The sequence below is a fragment of the Macaca fascicularis genome, chromosome 5 (assembly GCF_037993035.2).
Source record: "Macaca fascicularis isolate 582-1 chromosome 5, T2T-MFA8v1.1".
Taxonomy (NCBI): Eukaryota; Metazoa; Chordata; class Mammalia; order Primates; family Cercopithecidae; genus Macaca; species Macaca fascicularis.
Window position 1 is genome coordinate 109,604,337 of NC_088379.1, and position 23,091 is coordinate 109,627,427.

The 23,091-nt window shown below is 34.5% G+C and overlaps 1 non-coding gene across 1 annotated transcript; it reads left to right on the plus strand.

Moving 5' to 3' along the window:
• The first annotated feature begins 18,599 nt into the window (after positions 1-18,599).
• Positions 18,600-18,706, plus strand: LOC123573751 (U6 spliceosomal RNA). Its single transcript, XR_006698487.1, has one exon. It is a non-coding gene; the product is annotated as a U6 spliceosomal RNA (small nuclear RNA).
• The last annotated feature ends 4,385 nt before the right edge of the window (positions 18,707-23,091 follow it).

Genomic DNA, 23,091 nt, shown 5'->3' on the forward strand with positions numbered 1-23,091 from the left:
AAAGACACATGCACACATATGTTTATTGTGGCATTATTCACAATAGCAAAGTCTTGAAACCAACCTAAATGTCCATCACTAACAGACTGGACTAAGAAAATGTGGCACATATACACCACGGAATACTATGCAGCCATAAAAAGGATGAGTTCATGTCTTTTGTAGGGACATGGATGAAGCTGGAAACCATCATTCTGAGCAAACTATCGCAAGAACAGAAAACCAAGCACCACATGTTCTCACTCATAGGTGGGAATTGAACAATGAGATCACTTGGACACGGGATGGGGAACATCACACACTGGGGCCTGTCCTATGGTGGGGGGAGGGGAGAGGGATAGCATTAGGAGATATACCTAATGTAAATGACAAGTTAATGGGTGCAGCACACCAACATGGCACATATATACATATGTTACAAACCTGAACGTTGTGCACATGTACCCTAGAACTTAAAGTATAATTAAAAAAAGGAATATTGAGTAAAAGCTAAAACAGATTACTACAAATATACATATAAAACTTATATAATTAGTACAGCATATACTTATAATTGGCCCAAAATTACCTTATATATTTTTCTGAAGATAAACATTTACCTTAGGACTCTTATTAAATCCATACAGTAGTGTTTATATAGAAGAAGGAATGGATGCTTAAATGAAGAATGAAGGGGAAACAATAATACAACAAAACTAATTGCACTGTTCACAACATGTCAGGATAATTGTTATGAATTAACGAAAAAGTATAACACAATATTGTACTTCTGAGTTTAAAAAATAAAAATTTTAGAAATAAAATATTTCACAGCTGAAAATCCAAAGGCTGAGGTAAGACTCTACCTTCCTTACCATAACTGCTTAGGAAGACTTAACTACCTAGCAGGCTGGAGAGAATTTCAGGGAATCTCAAGCCAGGATATGTAGGCAAAAGAGAAAACAGAGTAGTTGTGAGGCATTCAGGAGCTGGGGAGAGACAGAGAATAAAAGAGTCAGTGTCAGAGAACTGTATATTGGCTATCTATTTCTATAACAATGACTAGTCTTCTCTTGCTTGTCCTGTAAGTGCCACTCAAATGGACTTTGGCACAAGAAGAATGGTCCGCTTAAGGTACCTTTTCCTGTGTGGTGCCAAATGGTGGTACACATCTCTGAAGAACAGACTAAAGTGGTGGACTGAAATAATGCCATTCAAAACCCAATCTCTCTCTTTTTTTAATGAAATAATGAAAATAGCATGGAGGAGCAAAATAAGCAGAGTGATTATATAACAACATGTTCTATATAAATATGATAAAAAGCAGTGAAAGTTTATCCTTCAGTAGATATCTACTATTAATAGTACTGCTATTTTACTAGATATCTATTATTAATAGATACCTTTTGCATCTACAGAGGACCAGGAACAAAGATGTTTCTTTGACTACCCCATAGCAGAAAGTCAATTTTCATCTTTTGCCATTGAGGAACAGGAACAGACCCTTCTACCTTGTATTCTACCACCTACAAGCTTAATCTATCCAAGTGATTTCATCTTCCTGAAGATTTCTGAAGAATAACATCCACTTACATAAAAAGTTAAAGAAAAAAACCTTCATTTTAGAGAACTCAACAATTTGATAGATCTACACAATTGAAAAATAGGAATAGATAATCCTATTGAGGTAGGTCAATGGAAAATAAAGAAAATATAGGCTGGGTGCGGTGGCTCACCCCTGTAATCCCACCACTTTGGGAGGCCGAGGCCGGTGGATCACGAGGTCAGGAGATCGAGACCATCCTGGCTAACACGGTGAAACCCCGTCTCTACTAAAAATACCAAAAAAAAAAAAAAAAAGCCAGGCATGTGGCAGGCGTCTGTAGTACCAGCTACTTGGGAGGCCAAGGCAGGAGAATGGCGTGAACCCAGGAGGCGGAGCTTGCAGTGAGCCGAGATCGCGCCACTCCACTCCAGCCTGGGTGACACAGCGAGACTCCATCTCAAAAAAAAAAAAAAAGAAAAAAGAAAAAAAAATAATTATACAAGTAATGAAAAATTTTAAGAAGAAAAACAACAAAAGTTATTTATAGAATTCAAAAACATGATTTGCAAATTAAAACATACAACTTTTTTTACTTTTTACTTTTTGAGACAGAGTCTGGCTCTGTTGCCTAGGCTGGAGCGCCGAGGCGAGATCCGGACCCGCTGCAAGCTCCGCCTCCCGGGTTCACGCCATTCTCCTGCGTCAGCCTCCCGAGTAGCTGGTACTACAGACGCCCGCCACCACGTCAGGCTAGTTTTTTTTGTTTTTGCATTTTTTAGTAGAGACGGGGTTTCACTGTGTTAGCCAGGATGGTCTCCATCTCCTGACTTCGTGATCCACCCGCCTCGGCCTCCCAAAGTGGTGGGATTATAGGCGTGAGCCACCGCTCCGGTCACAACTGACATTTTTTGAAGATATATCATTGCCAATAACCAAGTTATCATTGCCAATAACCAATAACACATTCATTTGGGAAAATGTATCAACAAATATTAAAAAAAAATTCACACAAAATATGAACAATAATATGAGAGAAAGAGAGAAAGATTAACACCTTTTCACCCAGAACAGTGTAATTGAAAGGTATCAGTTGCAGGAAAGTTCCTAAAGAAATTTTTGAATCCCAATGATGCAGAATTAGTGGATTACTTGTTATAATAAAAAAAAACAGACTAGTATTGAACCTTCCATCTGGAAATTAGGGAGATAGAAAATAAAAACAGTTTTACAAGGGCTTCAAAATAGAAGATCTGTGATTGAAGCATCTCATACTTAACAAGATATTATTATCATAGGAGATGAGGAAGAAAAAACACCCTGTTCTTTCTTATATGATTGTTCATGTTTAAATTTGTATTATTCAAAAAGAAAATTTGAAGATTTAATGTGGATATTGAGAAGCAGCAACAGTCAGTGCAAAAATCAAAAACAATTATTTAAATTTCTTAAAAATAAGAATTAAAGCTGGAATTAATGATAAAGCAAATAAAATGATATTAATAATAAAAAAAACAAGTAACCAAAACAAAAGTTGATTCATGGAATGAAGAATACGTGATCAAAACTGACAATTCCTTTGCTGGTTATTTAATATTTATCTTTTAAATTGTATTATTTTGTCCCAAATGTATAGACAGGTGCTGTCAATCAAAGACGAGCTTTTTCTTACTTGCTTGATAGTAAATTATGAGCATATCGGCTTCCCTTACGCCACACCTATCTGTGGGTCAACACAATAAAAGCCAGATAGAAAAATCTCCTACCTCTTGAGCAGCTGACACGTCATATGTGAGGGACGGAGAACAATGAATTTTCCCCATTTATATACAGTAGACAGACAGTCATACTCCTAGCCTCTGGTTGAAGCTTGTGTGGGTTGCTCAAATCAAAGTTTAGTTCTCAGAGGCTTTCGTAGGTTTGATTTTGGTCCCACATATGTATGGTTTGGGAATTAGGCTGTGACACATGGGTACATTTGCAAAACAAAGGATCCCCTTCCCTGACTTTCTCTACTTCTGGATTTCCTGCTCACACTCCAGTCTGCCTGGGCTTCTTTCAACGTTTTTATTTGTTTGTTTTTCTGGCCATGAACAGGGCAGTGAGTCTACCATGTTCTACCAACTGACATCACTGTGATTAGAGCCCAAGACTGAAGTCCAACCACAGCTAGGAAAGAACAAAATCCAAACCAGAAAACAGAAAAGGCAACCTGGTGAGAGTTGCTTCTCAAAGTTTCACTCTCTTCCACAATTCACCTTCTTTAATTTTCAGATTTTTCAGATAGCTTTTAATAAACATTCATTTAGCCAAATTTTAGTTGTGATCAGTGGAAGAGATGTGCTCCAAGGGCTTACACTGCTGTAGTGAAACCTGAACCCCTCCTATCTACTAAGCTTTAAATTGATATGACTTTAAGTTTCTGTTATTGAGTTTTTATTTTCAGAAACACTAACTGGTACTTTCTAAAATCTTCAGTGACACTTTCTGTAATTTCTTTCAGAAATGTTCAAAATTTTCCTTTATTTTACATGCAGTTACTATGGTTTTATTTTTTTAAATAATATACATTCATTCATTTCAGTATTTGAAGTGTTCACATATATATTTCTCCTGACTGGCATTTCAGTTTCTACACAGGCATTATTCCTTGTTTTCTAGTGTACCATATATCATTGAGCCTGTGTTAGTCATTTCAAAATCTATTTGTAGAGAGTTTGCCAAACCACCTCTGCTGTACTCGCAAAGGTGTTTGCAGTCTAGAACTGCTTTAAAACAATGTGATGGCTTGAGCTTCCTTGAGTTTTTGAGAACATACAAACACAGGCTGTAAATCTGCATGATAACTGTTTTAATTCTGGTTCTTGCTTCCATTGAAGTGTATAATTTCGGATTTCTCCCTCGTCGTATGATGAGTTGAATCCTCAGCATGGACTCTGGAATTTGATTTACATCCCGTTCATCTTAGGCGCTCATCAGAACCAGAGTTCCAACTTGCTGAGATTTACAAATGCCTCTTAGAAAAAAAACGAAAAGGAGAAGAGTTTCAGTGTTCAGTTGGGTTCCATTTCCTTTTTAGTTGACTTTAGTATAGTTTGATCTCAGTATTTATTTTAGTCTTTTGGTGCTAAGATATTTTAATAGTTTATCCAGCATGTTTAATTTTTTTCATTACTAAAATTGTTCTAATAATTGTGACACCCATTAGCAGACATAAGAAGCCTTTGTAGCTTTAAACTTAGATTTTTAACCTTTCTGGGATTTATTCTTTCTATTTTATGATGTCTGTTTATGATACTTTTTCTAAAATGAATAGCCAGTTATCTCAATATTATTCTCTTTTGTTTTTCCTTTTTTTTTTTTTTTTTTACACAACATATGCCTATGTATACAAAAGTCTTTTTCTGAACTTCTACTCTGTTAAATTGCTATATTTTAGATTTCTATATCAGGACTGTTATCTTTAAATTACTACCACTTTATAGTATTTTAATATGTATTTAGTCAAGATCCTCTCCTAATTTTTATCTGTTAAACTTTACTTGGCTTTAATTCTTCTTAATAAATTTTAGAAGTAAGTTTTAGAGTTTCCTAAATATAGAGTTGAATTTAAATTAGGACTTTTAGATTTAGAGAGACATACTATCTTTGCAATATCGAGTGTTCCATATATAAATATATCAGCATTATCTAGCTTTATTTTAGTTTTTACATGGTTGTTGTTCCATCACTTTAAGGTTATTAAAAGTAATAAATGCTATCAGCAATTTCGTTCATGTCTTTGGGGAAATGTATTTATGAATATAAATTTTTCACGTGTATAAATAGACATGGACTTGCTGAATTACTTGTTACATACAAAACTTTAGCAGATACTACCAAACTGTTTTCCAAAGAGGTTAAATAAATGTACACCACATCAGTATATTTTAAGTTTCAATTGTGTCACATTTCACTGACACTGGTATTGTCTGCCTTTTCCATTGTAGCTGTTCTGGTGGGTGTGTAGTTGTTTGTATTTTCATTTGTATTTCTATGTTGACTAATAATGTTGAGCACCTTTTCACATGCCTACTTACCATTTGAGTATCATTTTGTGTGAAATGTCTGGTAAAGATTTTTATCAATTGGGGTAAGGAGGTTACATCTTTTCTTTACCAACTTTTATGCATTTTGGGAAAAAAGTCAGACGTGTATATCTTACTCTTTGGAAATTTTTTACGCCATTTATACTGTCACTTCTAAAAATAAAATTTATTACTATATCTAATTTTCATTTTACTTTTACTAAAAGAGATTTTGGTATAATGTTTAAGAATGTTTTACCTACCTCAAGATAATTATTACCCTCTTGTTTCTTCTAGAAGCATTAATTAATTTACCTGTCACATATGTATAATCCATTAGAAGTTTATTATTTTCCATATAAATAACCAATTTACCTGGCACCATTTATCGAATAGATGCTAGGTTTCTACAGTCCTAAATCAGATGCAGGTATATGTGTGTGTGTTTCTTTCTTTGCTTTCTATTATGTTCCATCGATATGCCTTGTGCCTTGTTTTCTCTTGATAAGTTTTATATTGATAATTTTTACAATCTAAACACTCATGTTTCCCAGAAACTTTAGTGAGAGTGTACTGAATTTATCAACGGCTATGGTCTAAGTATGTCCGCCAAAATTCATGTGATGGAAACTCCATTCCCAATGCAACAGTCTTGGAAGTCAGGGCCTTTGAAAATTATTTAGATCGTAAGGTCCCAACCCCCATGGGTGGATTAATGCCATGATAAAAGGGCTTGATGGAGAAAGTTTGGTCCTTTTGAACCCCTTCTGTCTCCTCTACCATGTGAGGACACAGCATTCTTTCCTTTCAGAGGATACAGCAATAAGGTGTCATCTTGGAAGCAATTAATAGCCCTCTCCAGACAACCAACCTGCTGACGCCTTGATCTTGGATTTTCTACCCTGCAGAACAGTGAGAACATAAATTTCTGTTGTTTATAAGTTACTCAGTTTCCAGTATTTTGTTATAGCAGTACAAATGGACTATGACATCACTCAATTTGAGAAAATAAACATTTTTTATGATATTGAGACTATCCATGAAAAGGCATCACTTTATCACTTTAAATTTATTTAAGTATCTAATTGTACTAAATATTATTTTATAGGTTTTAGTGTAAATGTTTTGAAGATGTTTTGTTAGATTTATAATTAACTTTTTTTATTTTATTTTATTTATTTATTTATTTTTTTAAGACAGAGTTTAACTCTGTTGCCCAAGTGGGAGTGCAGTGGTTCTCTTGCAGCTCACTGCAACCTCCACCTCCCAGGCTCAAGTGAGTCTCCTGCCTCAGCCTCCCGAGTAGTTGGGATTGCAGGTGCCCAACACCACACCTGGCTAGTTTTTGTATTTTCAGTAGAGACAGGGTTTCAGCATGTTGGCCAGGCTGGTCTTGAACTCCTGACCTCAAGTGATCCACCCACCTTGGCCTCCGAAAGTGCTTGTATTAGAGGTGTGAGCCACCACCATGCCTGGCCCAACATTTTTTATGTGTGAGATAAATACTACCTTTTTTCTCTGTTTAGAGTTTTCCATTTGTTGCTTCTATATAGAACCATAATTTAGTTTTGCATTCAGTTGGATCATTTAATCTGTATCATCTATATCTATATCATCTATACTTATATCTATACTATTCTCTTTTTCAAATACCATTCTGTTCATTATCTATCTATATCTGTCTCCTCATTCATTCATTCAATTCTTTATTTTGGCTTTTTGCACTAAAACCTCTACTAAAGTGCTGAATAGAAATGATTTCAGGCATCATCTTCCTATTTCTTATCTCTGGAGGACACATTTCAATACTTCATCATTAATGATGATGTTCATTAAAGACACAGCAAATACTTTTTTCACATGAGAAATCATGTATCAGAATGTTATAGTTATTCAGAATGTTCAGAATGTTATAGTTATTTGAAATGTCTTATCTTCTTAATACTAGTCAGGATATTTTCTTATCTTAGACATTGAAGGTTTTGAACATATAGAATACAGTTATTTAATATTGCCTGTTAATTATGAATCCATGTAAGCCTAGTTAGTTCAAAACTGTTGATTTTTCATCTCATTTTGGGTTGTGTCTCCGAATCTTCATAAACCTTGTAATTATTTTTCTTTTTTTCTTTTTTTTTTGAGACAGAGTTTTGCTCTTCTTGCCCAGGCTGGAGTGCAATGGGAGATCTTGGCTCACCGTAACCTCCGCCTCCTGGGTTCAAGCGATTTTCCTGCCTCAGCCTCCTGAGTAGCTGGGATTACAGGCATGAGCCACTACACCCGGCTAATTTTGTATTTTTAGTAGAGACAGGTTTCACCATATTGGTCAGGCTGGTCTCAAACTCCTGACCTCAGGTGATCCGCCCGCCTCAGCCTCCCAAAGTGCTGAGATTACAAGCGTGAGCCACTGTGCCTGGCCTACCTTGTAATTTTTTACTGGATGTCAGACATTGTTAATTTTACCTTATTTAATGGAAAGTGTATGCGTGTGTGTGTGTGTGTGTGTGTGTGTGTGTGTATGTGTGTATTTTTCAGCCTTGTTCTGAGATCCAGTTATTTGGAAACACTTTATTCCTTCAAGACTTGCTTTTGAGATTTGTTAGATAAGACAATCACAGTGTTCAGTGTGTTCAATCCAGGAATACTTTCATTCTCCGCAATTTAGGCAAGATCTTCTTAGCACTTTACAGAGTCCCTCTTGAATTATGAGATTTTCACTCTGGCTGATGGGAACAGGCACTATTTCCCAGCTGTAGCTGAGTGCTGGGCACAGTTTCCTCTAAGTATTTTGTATAGTTTCTGCCCCAGCTTAGGTTAGTTTCCTCACACACATAGTGAGTGGTACCCTGAGGAATACTCCTGGGGAATCTTTGGAATGTCTTTGGAGTTCCCTCTGTATGGATCTCTCTCCTCCCTGATACTGCATCTCCTTAGTTTCCCAGGACTCTTAGCTCCATCCTAAACTCAGAGAACCCCGTGTGCCCCACCTGAAATCCTCTTTATACAATACAGATTGGAACTCCTCTTCATGCAGTAAGCCTGTTAATCTTAGAGCTCACTTCATTTCTTTTTCCTTTTCTTCAGCGACCCTGTCATTCATGTGCTGATGTTCATTCTTGAAAATTGTTATTTTGTAAATATTGTCTAGTTTTTTTGGGTTGTTACAGGTACAGTATTAAATCTGGTCTCTGTTACTCTGTCTTGGTCAAAGGTTTGATTCTTCATCTCTTATTATCTTTTGTTATTTTCATTTATAGCTTATTTCAACCATTGCAGTGAATAATTGCATGCAGGGATCTAATTCTTTTGAAGCTGTGTCTACGCCACCATATTATGTTTGGGTAAATGCTTCAACTGCACTTGAAAGTTGTGCATTCTGTCACAACTGGGTAAATTGATATTTAAATATTGGTTGGTTCAAGTTTATTAAACATTTTTAGCTTTGCCATATCCTACTAATTTTTGTTGATTTTTCTATTTGCTATTGAAAAGAGGTATGTTAAAGTATGTCACCATGATTGTCAATTTTCTATTTCATCTTTATTCCTTCAGTTTTTAAATTCTCATTAACCTATGCTATTAGGTGTACATTTAAGATATATAATTGTAGTATCTTCCTGATGGAAAACCCCTTAAACTTTATGAAATATACCTTTTACCTTTAATAAAGCATATTGCCTAGATATCTACTTTTTCTAATGTTAATGTTAGAAAAGTACATTAGCTTGCTTTTGGCTATTTTTGCATGGTTTTTGGGTTTTACTCTCATTATGGATAGATGACATGGGCGTTTCTGCAACAGAACTGGAAGTCAGAAGTGAACACAAGTGACATGTGCCCTCTAGTGGACAGAAGACGGTAAAACCCAAACCAAACCAAATCCAAATCAAACCAAACCAAACCAAACCAAACCAAACCAAACCAAACCAAACCAAACCAAAACTACAGTTTGCCCTCCATAACTGTGAGTTCCTCATCTGGGGATTCAACTAATTGTGAATCAAAAATATTTTTAAAAGTAAAAAATAAAAAAATGCAATAATAAAAATAATGCAAATAAAAAAATACAGAATAACAACTATTTACATAGTATTTACGTTGTCTTCGGTTTTTGCTTTGAAGACAGGTTCTCACTCTGCAGCCCAAGTTGGAGTGCAGTGTTGCAGTCACGGCTCACTGTATCCTCCATCTCCCAGGCTCAAGCGATCCTCCCACCTTAGCCTACTGAGTAGCTGAGATTACAGACAGAAAACACTGTGCGTGGCTATTTTTGTTTTTTAATTTTTGTAGAGATGAGATCTTGCTATGTTGCTTAGACCGTTCTTGAACTCCTGGGCTCAAACAATCCTCCTGCCTTCAGCCTCACAAAGTTCTGGGAGTATAGGCATAAGCCACTGCACCCGGCCTGTATTAATTATAAGTAATCTAGAGATGATTTAAACTATATGTGAGGATGTGCATAGATTATGTGCAAATATTACACCATTTTATATAAGGGAATTGAACATGCAGGGGGTCTTGGAACCAGTCCCACTCATGGATACCAAGGGAAAAGGATTACTATATTTAAATAAAAGGTTATGTGAATAGTAATTAAGCCCACACCTAATTATTTTCTCACCAAATTGCAATTTGCATTCAGAGACTGGTTTGTCATATGTGTATGTCTCCCAGAAGAGATGTTATAGTAATTAAATAGAATAATTATAAACCCAAATTCTCTAGGCCTTTTAGGTTTTTGATACTGTCACATTAACAGTCACTCACATTTTACTTTTCTTATTTCCTTTTCCCTATTCTCCTCTATAATTAACTTGTTTGAAAGTTTTTTATGAAACCCCAGAGGCTCTTCCTGTGCATTCACAAACAAGTCTGATCCTGCTATGAGTGTCACCATGCCATTTCTAGAGTAACTGTCCACCATTTCTCACCAAGATTCATGACTTTTGCCAATAACCAGACACCATAACTGATTTATCAGATTTTATCAGACTTCACAGTGACATCAGAACTTCAATAAGTGAAAATAATGCATATCTCCATATTACATGCCATATATTGTCTCTAAATAAACGGTAATTGAACCTGTACCTAACATAACACTTATGCTTCTGATTACAGTCTCTCTCTACTGGGATCCATCAGTAGGCTCAGCCAGAGACCAGCTTCTTGTTTCTATGGCTTGTAATCTTTGTCTTCTCCCCCAAACCAATCATCTAGGTACTAAACTTTCTCTTTATCTCAAAGCAAAAGTATACATGAAATATACCTCTCTTTGAAATAACTTATGATCTTACCAGGTATATTTAAGTTGGTCTGGGCAAAGAGAAGGATTCCTACAATACCATCTATGTAAAGTATCTACCACAATGTGTGAAAAAAATAATGCTAATTGCATCTGTATTAATTTTTTAGGACTGCTGTTGGCAAATGATTACAAACATGGTGGCTGAAAATAGCAGAAATTTATTTTCTCACAGTTCTAAGGCCAGAAGTTCAAAATCAAGGTGTCAGCACTCCCTAAGAAGGCTCTAGAGGAAAACCCTCTTCCAGCTTCTGGTGGTTCCAGGCTTTGCTTGATTTGTGGCTGCTTAACTCCAGTCTAACTTGATCTTCCCATGACCTTCTCTTTTCCTCGTGTGAATCACCTCTGTATGTCTCCTATAAAGACATTTGTCATTGTATTTAGGGCTCATCTCAATATTTCATGATGATCTCATCTTGAGACCCTTAACTTAATTATGTCTGCAAAGACCTTTTTTTCAAATAAAGCTACATTCACAGGTTCTGGTCATTAGGTCTTGGACATAAACATATCTTTTTGGAGGCCATGATTCAACTCACTATCCCATTCATTCTCTCTCTCTCTCTCTCTCTCAATCATCTATCATATCATCATCTACCTATCTAATATCTGTTCATTTCTCTCTATCTCTCTCCTCCCTGCCTATCCTTTCCGCTAGCAATTGTCATCATATGCTAAAATGTTAAATGTATTTACCTCTAGTTGCTGGAATTGTGAGTGATTTCTTCTCCAGTTTCTATATAGTGCTGTCTCCACTTTGTAAAACAAATATGCACTACGTTCACAATAAACAAAAGAAATTCAATAAATACAAAGTACCATAATCTTTTAAGCAGTAAGATATATCTTCAAAAGCTTCAATATAAACAGTATTAGCTGTTTAACCCAGAAAAGTTTCGCAAGTTTTGCTTGTTTGTGATAGCAAATACAAAAGCGAATAGTTGAGGGTTTGTGGTCTCACTCTAATGATCCGCAGGCAAAGTGTTTCTTTATTTATTCTCTCAATAAAGAAAGCAAAGCATCTGGTCATAATTTCAGCTTCAGATGACTAAATATTAATTATTTTGCTCATCCCAAACAGATACTACTCATTTTATTTTCTTAATTAAATACTATAATTATTAGATTTTAGAGAAAAGATGTCTAAAGAAAATAATCATAATTTATGATTTTTAAAAAAATCTATAGTATTGGACAATGGTAGAATATTTATGCATTTTCTTAGCTGGAGATAATGTTCACTGGAGCTCTCTTTTGATCTAGCCACAATGTATTTTTTTTAATACTGTCTGAGTATAGATATAAGTAAGGTTAATATTACTATAGGGACTTTAGTAAGCTATTGAAATACCATTTGTTTAAAACTTAAATATGTACACCTACAGTTTAAAAACAAACAAAAAGCTGAAATTTGATTCAAAAGTAAATTTATTCAATAGAACTATCAATTGTGACTGGATATTAGAAACAAACAATTTTCTGCTGGCATTTCACCAGCCCATTCTTCTTTTATGTCTTCCACGCATTCAGCTTGAAAGATTCAAGAGCTGTGTTTTCACTAAATAATTCTCCTTTGAGACATATTTGATTGGAGAAGGACCAGACAATCACATTAAGCCATTTTGTAACTATCTTTGGCAAGTGTTCAGATTCATGGTACAAGGATGATAGTCAGTGTTTACTGTTCACTTACAGTAATATGAAAATTTGAAAGCTATAGGGTCACAATGTTCTGCCCTGTAAATAGAAAAAAATATAATATCTATGAGTTGGAGAACATTTCAGTCACTTTCAATATATATTAATATTTAATTTGATGCCTGCCATTTAGTCTTTCATGTAACCTGGCTGCCACTGTTATCTTTTGTACTGTGTTTGCAGTTTAGATTATTTTTACCATGTATATGCATTAGTTTTGCAAAATAGATATGTAATATTGTTAAATAAATTTTTTAATAAAACATATTTTTATCTTCATTTGATTCTCTTTTCATGATTTACTTTGGTTTGTTAATTTGCTATCTTTTAAAATATTTTAAATATTTATGCCTAAAAGTTCACTCACAATTCCAGCAATCAGAGGTAAATATTTAAATATTTACTAAGAACCAAGTACTATAGGTTGGTGGAAAATAATTGAGGTTTTTGCCGTTACTTTTAAAACCTCAATTACTAGTATTTTAGGCCTGCAGAGTCCCACTGTGAACAACTAAGCTCCTTGGTCTAGCGAAGTTTGTTTTCTAGAGAAAAACAAAGACAACATAATTTTGAAAATTGACATCATACTGAGTGCTAGGAAGAAAATAAATCAGAGTCAGGTGGATGCCTCTCAAAGTAACAAGCGAGCAGACGCTTAGTGAGAAAATGAGCCACGTGTATATTATTGAACCTCATGGGGCAAGATAAATCATGTAGGTTTTACTCTAAGTGAGAAAGTGGACCAGTGCAAAAGTAAGCAATATAGTCTGAAATATATTATAAAGCCATCATGCTTTACATACTGAGGGACAGTAGACTATAGAAGGCAAAAGTAGAAGTAGCAAGGTTGAGAGACCTGTCAAGAGATTCTTGCAGAAGTCCAGATGAGAAAAGGTGGCTTGAACTGTCAGGGTAGAAGTGGAATAGTGCAAGTTGCTTGTTTTTAGTATTTATCTTGAAAATAATTTTTAAATTTAGTATGCAGTGTTTTATAGACTAAATGTGCCCATTCCAAATTCATATGCTGAAATCTAATCCCCTGTGTGAGGGTATTTGGAGGCAGGTCATTTTGAAGGTCATTAGGTCATGTGGGCCATCCATTCATGAATGAAATAGTTCTCTTATGAAAGAGGCCCCAAAGGGATCCTTTCCTCTCTGCCTCGTGAAGACAGAATAAAAACATGACCATCTATGAACCAGGAAGCAGGCTCTCACCAGATGTTAAATCTGCTGGTACTTTGATCTTGGACTTCCCCAACCACAGAAGTGTGAAAAATAAATTTCTGTTATTTATAAGCTATTCAGCCTATGGAGTTTGTTATAGCAGCCCAGATAGACTAAGACACGGTGTGAAAGAAATAGAGGAGTCAGAGTTGACATCGGAGTTGATGTTGAAGGTGGAGTAGATTTCAAGATGAGGAAACATATGAGGAACATATAAATATCTTACTTTCTGGTGTTGTCATATATTTGTGACTTACAAGTACCACAATTAGACCTCTTCCACATTGCAGGATTAGATTCTTATATAATTTAGCATGTATTGATATAGCAATTTAAATAGATGCACCAGAAGACCATTGCTCCATTCTTGAAGCTAGGTGCTCAAGAGTCCCATTTGTACTTTGTAATTCACATTTTCCCAGTCCCACTTTATGTGTTTACTCACTGCCTTATATTATTTTTGTGTGATTTCCTTATCAATAATATCTATCTCTATCTTCTATTAATGTATAAAGGTTAGAGCATATTATTGGAGTCAGTTCATATTGCTTAAATAAATTAATATATTTTCAATTAAATTCCTGATACATTAATATTATTTTAAAATTTCCATTTGTTTGGACAGATTATCATTTAGTTTTTGCTATTTTTTTCTCAGTATAACATGAAAACTTGTTATGTGTTTGCCTTTTAATATTTAATGAGTGTAATTGAGTTTTGTAATTGATATGTATATTCTTGTAAATGAAATATATACTCTTCTGTCTATTATTTGATTTTCTTTAGATATTTTCCAAGTTTACTATATTTATTACTTTGTCCAAGGAATATTTTATTAATGTGTGTATATAGTAGGTATATATATTTATGGGTTACATGAGATATTTTGATACAGGCATGCAATGCATCATAATCACATTAGGGTAAATGGGATATCTATTCCCCTCAAATATTTAACCTTTGTGTTATAAATAATTTTGTTATACTCTTTTAGTTATTTTTAAATGTAAAATTAAATTATTTTTTGACCATAATCACCCTATTGTGCTAGGAAATACTGAGTATTATTCATTCTTTCTAACTATTTTTTGTACTCATTATCCATACCCACTTTCCTCCACACCCAACCACTACACTTTCCAGCCATTGGTAATCATACTTCTACTCTCTATATCCATTACTTCTATTATTTTAATTTTAGCTCCCACAAATAATTGAAAACATGTTATGTTTGTCTTTTTGTACCTGGCTTATTTCACTTAATATGATTGCCTCAAGTATCACCCATCTCTTGTTGCAAATGACAGGATCCCATTCTTTCTTGTGGCTGAACAAGTACTCCATTGTGTATATGTACCACATTTTCTTTATTCACTCATCCATTGATGAACACTTAAGTTGCTTACAAATCTTGCCTATTGTGAATAGTGCTGCAGTAAACATGGGAGTACAGATCTCTCTTCGATATACTGGTTTCCTTTCTTTTGGGTATATACCTAGTAGTGAGATTGCTGAATTGTATGGTAGCTCTATTTTTAGGTTTTTGAGGAATGTCCTAACTGTTTTCCGTAGTGGTTGTACTAATTTGCATTCCCAAGAACAGTACACAAGGGTTCTCTTTTCTCTACATCCTCACCAGCATTTGTTACTGCCTGACATTTGGATAAAAGCCATTTTGACTGGAGTGAGATGATATCTCATTGTAGATTCGATTTGCATTTCTCTAATGATCAATAATGTTGAGCAGCTTCTTAAATAAAAAGAGAAAATTGTTTCAACGAATGTAACTTTTATTATGAAAAAATTTCAAACAGATACAAATGAAGAGAATGGTATAATCACCAGCTCACCTCTCCCAGGTACCAATGATCTAGATTAAACAGCTATCCACATTTGCCTTTCAGATTTCATCTCCCCTATCCTCTCTTTTTGTTGTTGTTGGAATATTTAAAACCACATCCCAGGTATCACTTTATCTCATCTGAAAACACTTCAGTATAAAACTCTAGGCCAGCCGCCATGGCTCACGCCACAACTTTGGGATATCAATGTGGTGGATCACTTGAGGTCAGGAGTTCAAGACCAGCCTGACCAACGTGTTGAAGCCCCGTCTCTACAAAAAATTAGCTGGGCATGGTGGTGGGCGCCTGTAATCCCAGTTACTCAGGAGGCTGAGGCAGGAGAATCTCTTGAACCTGGGAGGTGGAGGTTGTGGTGAGCCGAGACCATGCCACTGCACTCTAGCTTGGGCAAAAAAGCGAGACTTCATCTCAAAACAAACAAACAAACACAAACAAACAAACACCTCTGAGAGATATGACTTAAAAGGAATAACCATAATACTGTTATCACTTTCAGTATGTTTAAAATAATTTCTCAGTACTATCTAGCATTCAGTTCATGTTCAGTTTTCTTCATTTGCCTCGAAAATGTCTTTTTACTTTTGGTCCATTTGAATCAAGATCAAAACAAAGTTTTCAATTGATTGGTATGTCTTTAAAGTCTTCTTGAAGGTGTAACATAAATATAACTTTTAAAATGTATATTACTTAAAATTATACTCTGCCTATTTTAAAAAATCTCTCTGTTGAGATATAATTCTCATACTGTTGCAGGCTGAAAAATGATCCTTCTTCTCCCCAAGATATCAGAACCAAATTCCTGAGACAAGTACAAAAAGGCAAGAAATCTAACCAGTAAAAGATGAAGCTTGAAGATGTTTACCAAGTGTCTAATCTAGATTGAATCAAAGTCTTTTGCAACCATTGCTTAAAAATACTTTTTCTTCTCATTGCATATCACATTTATTGCAAGTAGACAATATGTTATTTTGAAAATCCATCTTTTCTGAGCCAAAAGATTTCGAGATTGATTATCTTTACTTAATGGTCTGTTAAAATATAGATTATTTAGTGTCTGATCTTCATGACATTAAAATATTCTTAAAGTTTTTATAACAATAAATAGTATTTTTGTTCTGTAATTTTAAAACTATGCTTGAATGTACTAATTTAGTTTTAAAGATTTTTTAAGTTTATTTTAGCTTAGGAAAGTCATTTAAATATCTCCACCTTTGTTTTAGTATTCTTTCTTTGGACCACTCTGATGAACTTTAGAGCCCCTTGATCATTGGTTGTTTTTAAATGCGTAAGTCTCAGATGTCTCTGTTGCAACAACAACAACAAAATGGAAAATTATGCCAGAAGACAGTTATTGGCAAACTACTACATGACTTTATGGTTTAAAACTGATAAATGGATACATGAGAACATTGAATAAGAATAATACCTATAACTAATAAGAAACTTGATTATAAGGCCCTGGAGGTGTTACTAAAATGAAAATCTTTTAAATTCTTAACTAAGTTGCTATGGTAGCTTCTTTTAGTCATAGTGTATTTGGTTTAACCATTTTAACATCTCTACTCAGCAGTTTTAATCAATATTTTAGTTATATATGTAAACACAAATTTCTGCAAAATGTGGATAGATTTTTATTTTTTTGTCAAGAGTACATAAAATTTTTTTATAAATATGAGTTTATAAAATGCAGGTAGGATATACTTATAACTAGCTGTTAGGAAATAGCATATAGAAAAGATGGAGGAATATAACTTTTAAACTAAAACTGTGATTAATTGAATATCTAGCAGGCAAAACCAGTCTTGATTATGCTATCATGTAATTTTACTTCTCAACTTGCCTATAAATTGGAACTCTAAATAATGTAGTGCAAAATGAAAACTGAAAATAATAATTCCCAAATTATTTAGAACAGTAATTTTGTCTTCATTCTCTGCATTGCTTATATGGTTTTGTTTCTAAATCCACTCTGAAGCTAAAAGTTAGCCTGTTGAAATTCCTTGTGACAATGAATCATTCTCAATTGATAGCAAAGAGATAATTTTGGAACATTTGTGTTTAGCACATGCATTAAAGACAAAAATCATAATGAGTGATAGCCAAAAATGAGAACCAAGAAATAACTTTTTTCCTTTTCTGCTTACCTTACTTTATTTCCCTACGTGCTATACATTTTATATATATTTTAATTGTTTGCCACTAAAATATAACTTCCCTGGAGACTGGGTATTTGCTGTGTTCCCTTTTTTATTCCAAGTGACAAAACAGTGCCTAGAATATGATTTTTAAAATCTCACATATCTGAAATACTAGGTGTCAAGTTGTGAGTTTAAAATAATATTTCCTCCCCAAACAATTAAATCATTTCCCATAAATGTGGATTCACACTTTTGTCCAGCATTTTAAAACTGATATTTCTAAATTCTGTATAAACTTGGCTTGAGAAAAAGGAAAATGTCCAGCACTTTAAAACTGATTTTTCTAAATTCTGTATAAACTTGACTTGAGGAAAAGATGAAAGAGTTACGTATTGGGAGACAACCTGCTTAGTGTTTCTTAAACCAAGTTCCAATAGCTTCCTCTATCCCCTCATATTTTTTTACTTCCATCTCAAAATCTATCCTATTTTATACCTGCCAACATTGAAGCTAGGGTGCCTTTTTGGTTCTGGCTGACACACCTTCTCCTTCCTACAGTGTTTTTTTTTTTTTTTTTTTTTTTTTTTTTTTCTCTCTGTCTCTTCTGTATTCCCACGTGTCTCTTAATCTGTTTGCTCCATTCACAAGTTTCTGATCTCATTTCTATTTCACAGAAATAGAAGTGGTTCTTCCATCAATGGCAAACTCCAGGTCATATAATCATTACCTATTACTTGTTTGTTTTAACCCATCCTTTAACTTGGGAATCCAAAAAATATAACAGTGTTCACTTTGGAATCACATAGACTAAAACTGAAGCGATACAGTGAAGATTAGAATATCTATCCCCTGTGCAAGAATGACAAATTTGTAAAACATTTTCTATTTTTCAAATAATCATATAAGGAGATGTTAAATACCATACATCATTAAAGAATTGCACATTAAAGCAATGAGATATCACTGCACACTCATTAGAATAACTAACAACCAAAACACTAACAGCACTAAATATTGGCAAACTTGTGGAACAATAGACGCTCTCTTTAGTTGCTGGTGGGAATCTAAATGGTACAGCACCTTTGGAAGACACTTTGACAATTTCTTATAACACTAAACATACTCTTACCACGCGATCCAGCAATGGTACGCTTTGATATTTGCCCAACTGGATTGAAAATTACATCCACAAAAAAATCTGCACACATATGTTTATGGAAGTTTTATTCATAATTGTCAACATTTGGATGCAAGCAAGATGCTCTTTAATAGGTGAATGGATACATAAACTCTGGTATATTCTATAATGGAATATATTCAATACTAAAAAGAAATGAGCAACCAAGCCATAAAAAGATATAAACAAAACTTAAATGCATATTACTATGTGAAAGAAGCCAATCTGGAAAAGCTACATACTGCATAATTACATCAATATGACATTCTAAACAAGACAAAAGTATAGAGACTAAAAGGATCAGTGGTTGCCTGGGGAGGGAGCAGGGAGGAATGAATAGGTGGAGCCCAGTGGACTTTAAAGGTAGTGAAACTCTTCTGTATGATACTACAATGGTGGATACCTATCATTATATATTTCTCAAAACCCATGAAATACACAACAAGAGTGCATCCTAATGTAAACTATGGAGTTTGAGTGATAATGCCGTGTCAGTATTGGTTCAATGCTTGTAACTAATATATTACCCTGGTGTGAGGTATTGATGGCAGAGGAAGCTGTATGTGTCAGGGAGAGATATAGGAGAACTCTCTGTACTTTCCATTCAGTTTTGCTGTGAAGATAAAACTTTAAAAAATCTATTTTTTAGAAGAAAAGACAGAGAAGGTACTTTTCTCTATTGACATTTTGAACCAGACACAATTTGATGACAGGACTTTAAATCATTGCTTTGTTTAAAAGAATCCTCTCTCCTTCTAACTTAAATCTATGATTAAAGTAGTTGAACTATTTTTTTATTATACTTTAAGTTTTAAGGTACTTGCGCACAACATGCAGGTTTGTTACATATGTATACATGTGCCATGTTGGTGTGCAAACTATGTTTCTTAAAGGAATAATTTGTGTATTAATTATAACCAGACAGACAACGTGGACTGAACAAATGTGCAATTTCAAATCAACCTGTGCATGACATGGAAGATTTTTTTAGCTGTCACAAATAAACTATGCTAAAGTTTTAGGATACCACAACCTCTGCACCTAAAATGAGAAAGTCATTATAAGTGAGGAATATTAAAATGTTACAAATGATATCTAAACTACAAAAAATCATCAAAAAATTTTATCACACATTAACCATGATCTATGCCAAAAATGGTGATTCACAGACAAAATTCAGTTTACATATTTATTAATTTATGTATTTATTTATGATTTACACTGGATGTAGTATTTTTAACTGGATTTGAAATTCTTTACAATGAAAGTATTCTGAAGCTCATCAATGATCTTCTCACTTCCTATTTTCTCCTTCCTTTCATCCTGCCTCACACATTAACAAATCACCTGGTACTTGAAAGCACCTGAATGACAGCTATCCCCTGATCTAATCTTCCTTATAACAATTGCATTCTAAGCTATTGAAAAGTTAATGTTCTAACAAATCATTGATAACCAAAATCAACTAAAAATAAAAGCAATGAAAACTTCTGTAAGCGACATCAGTAAAAGTGATAGAGTAGGAAACTCCAAAATCTTGTTACTCCACAAAATGAGTAAAGAAACTGGGAAAAACTTTCAGAATTGACTGTACCAGAACTCTTCAGATTCATAGAAGTTTCCAACAACGAGGTGAATGCTTAATCAAGGTGGAGAAAATAATCTGAATAAGAGAGTTTTATAATATATTATCTTACCCTGATCCAAAACTACTCTTGAGTTCAGAAGTAGTTTTGCAGACAACAACCCACTATACTTTTCTAACGCCAAATAAAGCAAAACAGACTGTATTCTTAAAGAATTGTAATTGTTTCTTTTGATCTGTCTGGGAACTCTTCAAAGGACCTGTATTTATCCCACTTGGAACTCTACTAGTGATGAAGCAGCTAGTGAGACAGTATTTGTCAAATATATGTAAAAGAAAAGGTATTAGCTACTGCTGCCTGTGGAAAGGAATAAAAGTTGAAGAAAAAATAGACAAACCAAAAGCCTGGAATGAAAGACTTGAGAATGAATGATTTGAGGTAAAATATATATGTATTTTTCTCTATATATATTTATATATATAATATATGTGTGTATATACACACACATGTATTATTTATATACATATATACATATATTTATATATATGCATACATATATATAAATGATCTTCCATATATCCCAAGAATCTAAAAGGCCATGACATGCCAAGGGCTGGGTGCACGCTCAAAAAAACTTAAAAAGCCTTAAAAAAAACTTAAAAATATCTCTCCTCTGTTAAACCTTCAGATTCTGCACAAGCAAGAAGAGAAGGCTAACACAAAATTATAGACTGCTTGTCTGAGAGTTGAAAGCATACCTCAACTCACCCACAGAACCCATATACAATGACTGGAAGATTTTGTGTGGTTTTGAGTATTTTAGAAAACCTCTGTTGAATCACTTGTTGATCACTAAGCTAATGGAACATAGATTTTAGTGGCTGCATACAACAAATAATACAATCTATAGAAACTAAGTTCAAAAAAGTCACCAATGGCCAGGCATGGTGGCTCACACCTGTAATCCCAGTATTTTGGGAGGCCGAGGCAGGCAGATCACTTGAGGTCAGGAGTTCTAGACCAACCTAGCCAACATAGTGAGACTCTGGCTCTACTGAAAATACAAAAATTAGCCAGGTGTGGTAACATGTGCCTGACTCAGGAGGCTTAGGCAAAAGAATTGCTTGACCTGGGAGGCTGAGGTTGCAGTGAGCTGAGATTGTGCCACTGCCCTCCAACCATTCAGCCTGGGGAATAGAGCAAGATTCCATCTCAAAAAAAGAAAAAAAGTCACCAATGAACAAGAACACAAGCAGCAGCAACCACAAACCCTGAAGAGGAAGAAGAATCTGATTTCCAAAGCTGCCAAATTATAATATTTAAAAGGTCCAGTTATTAAGACAAAATATGAGGTATAGAAATAAACAAAAATGTATTGTCTACACATAGGATAAAAAGAGTTTAAATGAACTACATTAAATCTGCTTAATAAGCTCAAGGAGCATGTACAAAGAACTAAATAAAACCATAAGAATGATGTTTAACCAAGTAGAATGCCAGTTTGTCTCTGTCCCCAGCCAAATCTCATTTTGAATTATACTCCCCATAATCCTCATGTGTTTTGGAGGGACGCAGTAGGAGGGAATTGGATCATGGGGGAGGTTTCCCCCTACTGTTCTTGTGATAGTGAGTTCTTACAAGATCTGATGGTTTTTTGTTTGGCATTTTCCCTGCAGGTACTCTTCTCTTCTGCCACCATGTGAAGAAGGATGTGTTTGCTTCTTCTGCCATGACTGTAAGTTTCGTGAGGACCCTCCAGTCATGCAGTACTGGGTCAAGTAAACCTCTTTCCTTTATAAATTACCCAATCTCAGGCAGTTCTCTGTAGCAGTGTGAGAATGGACTAATACATAGAGAATTTTAATAAAGATTTTGTAAGTAGAAATTATAGAAAGAAACCTAATAAATGTAGAACCAAATGGAAATTGTAATTAAAAGTAAAATACCTAAAATGAAGAATTTAATCAAGGGATTCAACAACATATTTGAGGAAGTGAAAGTATGAATCAGTGAGCGTGGAAATAAGTTAATTGTGACCATCTGCCTGCGGAATAGAAACAAACAAAAATAGAAAAATAAACAGAGACTAAGAGATCTGTGGTACACCCCATCATGTGTACCAACATGCACATAATTGAAGTAGCACAGGAGGAGAGACAGAGAACAAATAAAGCAGAAAGAATATTTGAAGAAATAATGCCTGAAAACTTTCCTTGTGAAGACATGAATCTGAAAAGCTAAATGCATCTTTAATAGAATAAACACAAAACGATCTACACCAAGACACATTATAGTCAAACTGCTGAAAGTCAAAAACAAAGATAGAATCCAGGAAGAATTAAGAAGCAACTCTCCAAGGATAAGTAATCCTGGATAAAATTCACAGCTCATATCTCATCAAAAGCAATGAACACCAGAAGGTTGTGGGATGATATACCTACGAGGTTGAATCCCAGCACAGACCAATAAAGAGTTCCAAAATTGAATCAATAATGAAAAGCCTACCAACCAG